Raw genomic sequence first — 7,440 nt, 5'->3', positions numbered from 1 at the left:
TATTTGCCCCATCCATCTCATTTTCCAGTTTCTTTTATCAGGACTGTCATAACTCATTGGTAGAGTACGGACAGTAAGTTTTCTCCAGTTACTATTTAACCAGTTCCCTAGATCTAACGTTTAAGAGGACTTGAGGGGTCAAAGCAACACCTATTGGGTGACTCTCTCCTTAGATTGTCCCATCCTAAGAAGGAGGAGAAGAAACAGAGAGAGGTAAGTAAGTGCCAAGGTGAGGCACAATGGAATGCAACTTCATAACTAAAGATGACTACCTGAACCTCTTCAATCCTCAAACTTACCTGCAAACCTATTATACCTTTGGACCTGGTCTGTCCTTAAAAAACCATCATCTGATGTGTCCCCTGAGAAAACTATCAGAAGTATTCTTTTTGGGTGAGTCTCTGAGTTTGTCCCTTGACTCCAGAGGATTCTAATTACCCAGGAATAGATAGTTGATGTGATCAAGTCAGGAGAATATACATGGATTAAGTGCTTACTTTTTGAGAGATACTGTGCTGTTAGAAATAAAAACACAAATACCACTCATTTAGATTGACTAATAGTGCCTATTTAGCAAAATCTTTCCCTTGACCCACATGAATGTGGTTTCCCTCCCTAAATTCTCCATAGCCAATATCTTTAAGATTCAGAAAGCTTTGGGTAACATTTTTAAAAATGCATGAAGAGAAGAATTTACTGTATGAATCATTTGTTTAGTATTAGTATAAATGTCAACTAAATATGTATTTATTCTTCCATAGGAAAGCACAATGAGAAGATACACATGTCAGCATCATCAAGAATTTTTATAAGGAGTAAAAAAAGCTCCCCAGGAAAATGGGCTATGAGCAATTTCAAAGCTCATTTTGTAGACTAAATCAAGATTTTTCTAGTCTAGGTATATCTACCATACAAATGAGATATCCACTGACCTTAGTGTTCAGGCTGTGTAGACTTCAAAAAATATGAGATTTTGTTTCACAGTTTCCCAGTTTACATTCAGGGAAGAGACCAAGCAGATGTGTTTTACTATAGTTTAGCCATATTTTTTCTTTTGTTTTTAGGAGTTCTTTGTATTTTCTTTGAAGACTTCAACTAAATTCCTTCTGGTTATTTTCTTAATTTCTTCTTCTTTGCAATGACATGTTTCAAGTTCTTGTTTTAGGGTTTCTTTCCAGACATTTTTAATGTACTTGACTTAAGACAGTATTGGCATTCATCAAAGGAGATGTTAAAAGTCAGTAGACCTTTCAACAAGATATAAGCAGGCCTGATGGAAGGGCTGTCCATGCTGGGAATTATCACATACTTAATCTGTAATGTCACCTTATAGGTTGAAAAGCATAACAAATTCCACAATCCATTGTGAAATCAGATGTTTCCAGGATAGAGCGTTACTGGAAATTCAATTTCTAAAACATTTTTCAAAATTTGAAACAGGCTGTTTTCTGGATCCCATATACATATATTCTTGCTGAGCTCAATCCCCAGAAATGTTACCAAATAATCAACACCAAGAAAGAAGCATTCAGAGATTGTGGAATGCTTGAAATCTACATGTGTATTCACCTAAATTCTTACTTCCAGGCCTTAGTCCAAACTGACTTGCTCTGTGTCCTGGAGAAAGTCAGTTGACCTCTCTGAGACTCTTTTAAAGGATGAGGATGTTAATACCTGTTCCTCTTTCCAAGAGACCTTGTGAGTATGCATTAGATAAATGTCCCTGAATCTGTAAAGTCTACGGAGGAATTATATCATCTTAAGAGGCCATTATTTTGATTTATCTTCCCCAAATGTAATTCTCTGGCATCTTTTCTTGTCTCTACTTAGTATTCTAGGTGGATTAAGGCTTTGTGCAATTTTTCTCCCAACTAACAAGACCCTAAAATCTCTCAGAAACATGTTTGCATTAAAGCTGAGAGATGAGAGTGAGAAAATGTCTGAAAACAAGTTCTGTGGAAAGTGGGATGGAGGAAAGGAACTGAACCTATAGAAACCTTTCCCTGTGTGTTATGTAGATTATGGTGAGAAGAATGCTGGGTTGGGAGTCAGAGAGCCTGGCTCAGTTCTGACTCTGGGGATTCCTACCTGTGTGCCACTTAGGGTAAGTCATTCAATCTCTCTGGGCTGAGAGCTGAGGCAACTACTCCATTCTAACTCCATAGATTCTCTGTTTTGTTTTAAACCCTTGCCTTCTGTCCTATGCTAAGTATTGATTGTGAGGCAGAGGAGCAATCAGGGCTCTGCAACTCAACAGGGTTGAGGGACTTGTTCAGAGTCATAGAGCTGGGAAGTGTCAGGCCAAATTTGAACCCAGGTCCCCCTGACTCCAGGCCTGGAGCTCTATCCATTATCTGTCTAGCTGCCCTTCATAGATTCTTCATCATCGATGAAGTTTCAGTGATAGGAAAAGTTTCCTTTGATCTACTATAAAGAATTTCAAGTCAAATGATATTGTTACCAAATAAACATTCAGTTCTATATCTAGTTATTCACAATATTTTTAATAGTTGTTATTTGGTTGCTTCCAACCCTGTGGACCACAATATATCAATATTGCCCTTAGTGTTTTCTTGGCAAAGGAAATGGAGTGGTTTGCCATTTCCTGCTCCAGTAAATCAAGGCAAAAAGGGGTTAAGTGACTTGCCTAAGGTCACACAGCTGCGAAGTATCTGAGGTCAACTTTGAATGTTGGTCTTCCTGATTCCAGGCTCAGTCTTCTATCCACTAGCCACGCAGCTGCTTCATTAAAAAAAATAATAGTAAAAAATAGTAAAAATCATAATATTAGGAGCCTTTTGGCACATATGAAAGCTATTAGCAATAATAGCATTTACAAGGAGTTTCAAGGTTTGTATGATACTTCACATGAATGATCTCATTTGATCCTCACAATAAAAATATTAATAGGTGTTGTCATTGTTCCTATTTTATAGATGAGGAGCCTGACAAATAGGTGGGCAAGTATGTATATATGAATATATATGTATATATGTGCATATATGTATTTATGTATATATATTCTCTTTTCAGTAGTCATAGGTCTGAAGTAGCTATTGAAAATACATTTTCCATCTGGAAGTTTTTAACCATGTATTGTATTTTCTTTTCTTTTTCTTTTTTTCCCCTAAATCTTTACCATCCATCTTGGAATCAATAACATATATTGGTTCCAAGGCAGAAGAGTGGTAAGGACCGGGCAGTGGGGGTTAAGTGACTTGTCCAGGATCACACAGCTGGGAAGTATCTGCAGCCATATCTGTAACCAGGACCTCCCATCTTTAAGCCTGGCTTTCAATCCATGAGCCACCTTGTTTTTTATCATTTCTTTACCAAATGCTTTACCGTTTCTCACGTTTATTATAGTCAGCAACTGAGTTTTAGTCCCTGTAAAATCCCAGGAAAATGTCTTCTGAGAACCTCATAGGATTGTTGAGAACAAAGAATTCAAAATACATTTGGAAATGGGTCATAAATAGCATAAACATATGGATATCTATCTCTATAAAAGAATGGATCTAGAACTATTTGGCAAGATCATTGTGAAAGTCACAAATTGGCCCCTGCTTCAGAAATTTGCATGAAGAAGTAGGGTTGAGTAGCCCTTCTTCCTCACAGCATCTTATTCCCAGTCACCCACCTTTCCCCTCTTCTCTGGGACAGGCAGGGTGAAAGGAGACCTCCTGATTGACATCGGCACTGGCCCCACCATCTACCAGCTCCTCTCTGCCTGTGAGTCCTTTAAGGAGATTGTGGTCACTGACTACACTGACCAGAACCTTGAGGAGGTCAGCAAGTGGCTGAAGAAGGAGCCAGGGGCATTCGACTGGTCTCCTGTGGTGAAATACGTGTGTGAGCTGGAAGGAGATGGGTAAGTGTTTCTCTGCTGCTTACCAGATCTCCAGGCTCCTTGGGGTAAGCCTAACTCCTGGAAGCAAAACTTACCTTGGAGGTACAAGCTCAGAGGAAGAAAAAAGTCAGAGAGGGACAGAGACAGAGAGAGAGTAAGAGAGAGTGACAGAGAGAAAGGGGAAGAGGGAGGGAGAGAGACAGAGACACAGTGAAATAGAGAAACTCAGGGAAAGGTAGAGGGTAGAGAAGTCTTGAAAAGGAGTCCCACTGAGAGAGAAGTAGAAAGAGGGAGAGAAAAAAGGGAGTCAGAGAGATTAATGGAGAGAGACAGGTACATGGCCAGAGAGAAGGAGATATGAAATCCCTTCAGGGTATAGAATATGTATGAGAGCAGAGCTAGAGAAAGCTGCTCAGTGTGAGGGGGGGAAGGGGACAGAAGGACCCAGGCCACTTCTAAGCAAGAATTCCAAGCCCAACTTGTTAGTATTTGTCCTGTGAGGTCAGTGCTAGCCAGGTGAGGGCACAGCTAGAATGTGACTGATGCTGAATGTCCTGGGAAGCTCAGGGTAGCCAGTGTCCTTTCTGCAGCATCTCAGGTGAGTCAGCCTTCAGTGGAGGACTCTCCTCAGAGCAGATGACAAGAGCATGGAGGAGAATATGCCCATTCCATTGATAATCCAATGTAAGCTCTTTAGAGTAGTTTTAGAGAATAGGAAAGCTAGGTAACTAAGGGCTGGAATGTAGAGGGGGCTTGAGGTGGGGGTGAAAAAATATAGATAGACAGACAGACACAGAGATAGAAAAGAGACAGAGAGGCAGACAGAAGAAGAGAGACAGAAAGATACAGAGACAAAGAGAAGGTATAGGCAAGGAGGAAAGACAAAGAAGTCAGAGACACAGAGAGAGAGAAGTTGGTTTAATTTGTAATGTGTCGACCTTCCTGCTCAAATTACACAGAAAATAAACATAATTCTAGCAATTTGAAGTTTTAAAAATTATGTAAACATGAAGTTTCCTAGAATTTATTGTTTTTTTAATTTTTTTAATTATTTAAAAATTTAAACTTCTATGGCAAGTTGGAAAAAATTCAAAATAACTGATAGTACTAGCCCATATTCCATTCTAACTGCCTTACTAAAATACAACACAAGTGTAGATCACCACTACACGTCCATTATACGTGTACTCTAGGATACTGGGGATGATCTCACTTCTGTCCTTTTTCCAAGGAGGTTGGGCCCCTCCCCCCCAATATTCAAGATTTGGGATTTATACTGCTAATTAAGCCTGAGAAAAAGAAGGAAAGCATTCATGTGATCAAGTCACTGACAGGTACCTCCTCCCATTGGCATACTTAGAATTTTGTCTCTTTCAGACAGCAATGGACTGAGAAGGAATAAAAGTTAAGAGGGAAGGTAAAGTAAGTCTTGAAGTTTGATGTGACCCAAAGTCAGCCATTGGGTCCTGTCTCTGCTCCAGTCTGATTGCCTACCTCATTTTGTCTGGAATGTGCCTGCAAAGATCTTCTCACTGATAGAGGCTGGCACTAGAGAAAAAGTGCCAGACTGAAGAGTATGTGAAATTGATCACCTCTATGGGGGAGGGGGCCCAGGAGTGAATTTCCTGAGGAGAGAAGACTCTGGTGAGGAGACTGGCACTGAGGGTCTCTCCATCTTGAGATGTCAGAGAGAAGGTGGGATAAAGATTTTCTCCTGTGGGTTACCCATTTTTCTTGCTGGTAATTGGAAATCCTTCCCCCCCTAACATTTTCCATTTGAAGGGACTTTCTGAAGAGAAACCTGAGCAGACTTTACCTCAGCTCCTGTTGCCCAGGGGTGAGTCAACCTGACTTTCTCTCAGGGGGGCTCAGGCTGCCAAGGCCTGAGTTCCCCTGAAAACTCAAGGAGGGAGGAAAAGGGTTTAGATAGAGACAGGGACCCCTATCTCCCCATTTTCTTTTTCCTATTCTTCCCTGCCTGTTATTCCTTTTGTATGATCTGATTGAGTTAACATTAAAAGTTATCTGTTCCCCAAGCTGAGTGTGAGTGAACAGATCAAGGGGAGACCCTTTGGTCTCGAGTAGTGGAGGGGGGACAAGAGGGATCAGAGCAAATTGGGGAGAGCAGCTTTAGCTAAGGAGTGAAGGCAGAAGGGGGAAAATCTTCAAACCCCCTCTCCTCTCCTGAGCCTAACCATTACATCTTTTGTCTCCCCTGAACCCCGCTTTTGAAGAAGAGGGTTTTCTTCTCTCTCCCCCTCTCTCTCCATACCGAAAGTCCAAGCCTCCCCTTGGGACTACATTCCTTCTTTCTTTATCTTTTTTTTTAAAAACATTACCAACAGGCTGTGAAGAACCTCAGCAATCTGTTGAAAGCTGGAGGATTCTTGGTGCTTTTTTCTGCCCTTAAATGCAGCTATTATATGACTGGTGACGAGAGGTTCTCCTGTCTCTTCCTTATTCTGGAGGAAATTGAGGCTGCCATAGAGAAAGCTGGGTTCATGACTGAACAGTCTGAGGTCCTCCCTCATCATTTTTCCAGGGGCTGTACAGATAAGGAGTTCTCTACCTGGTGGGGAGAAAGCTAAATAAATCCATGGGCATTCAAGACTAATCACATCTTTCTTTCCTACCAAAGCAAAATTTGTCAAAATTCTGTTTTTCTATAGGTGTTGGTAAAAACTTTTCTACTCTTCCTAAATGGCATGGTGTGAGGTATTGGCTGTCCCTGGGGTAATGGGGCCTAGATAAATTGTCTGGCAAACTTTGAGCACTCAATTTCTATTAAAGTAATACACTTGCTTCACCCAGCTGACTTCAGTTCTCGGTTCTCACTGCTGCTTCTGCCAAAAAGATTGAATAGAAAGGTGTGTCAGTGGCTGAGGGCCATAATGTATGTCTTGGGGTAGGAAAAGAGTAATTTGTTTGGTAGAGGAAGTCTCCTCACCAGGAGGTATGTATAACAATGAATAATAGTCCAGACCAAAAAAGAAACAAAACCAGTGTCAGGCACTGTGGTAGATGGTAGAAATATAAAAACACACTTCCCAGTTTTTCAATCTACTTGTCTCCCATGACTGACTCTGCCCTCTCTCACCTACACACAGAGATGGACCTTCCTTTGATCTTACCATCTTCTACAAATGCCCTATGCCATGTCCCCATCATTTGACACACTTGTTCTTTTAGTAGCCTTTGCCCTTACGGAAGGTGTGTAGGTGGAACCAGCCAAGGCATGTGGCTCATTGGCTGGGACCTAGATGGAATCCTGAGGCAGCTAGGTGATGCAGTGGATAGAGTGTTTGTGAAGATTAAATCAACTCCCCTGCCCATTTTTTAGATTAAATCGCCAAAAGTGTAAACATTCCACTTAATCATTGAGTGAGGGAGATCTGTGACCCACACATGCAATAGTAGGTGAAGAATCAGAATCAAACTGACTGCCCTCTGGGCAGTCCTAAGCAAAGCTTCAACTATAATTGGTAGACATAAAAGTGGAGGAAGGCACAGGAAGTGACGGAAAAGAAAGTGTCTTTAAAAAGGGGGTTACAACTTCCTGGGAGAACTTCGACTTCTTCTGGATTTCTGAG

The 7,440-nt window shown here is 41.1% G+C and overlaps 1 pseudogene; it reads left to right on the top strand.

The window, feature by feature from the left end:
* Positions 1–239: 239 nt before the first annotated feature.
* On the top strand, positions 240–6,453 carry LOC100032109 (nicotinamide N-methyltransferase-like; annotated as a pseudogene).
* Positions 6,454–7,440: the final 987 nt, after the last annotated feature.

This window comes from Monodelphis domestica, chromosome 4 (genome assembly GCF_027887165.1).
Source record: "Monodelphis domestica isolate mMonDom1 chromosome 4, mMonDom1.pri, whole genome shotgun sequence".
In the NCBI taxonomy this organism is placed as follows: Eukaryota; Metazoa; Chordata; class Mammalia; order Didelphimorphia; family Didelphidae; genus Monodelphis; species Monodelphis domestica.
This window is presented reverse-complemented; position numbering and strand designations above follow the sequence as displayed.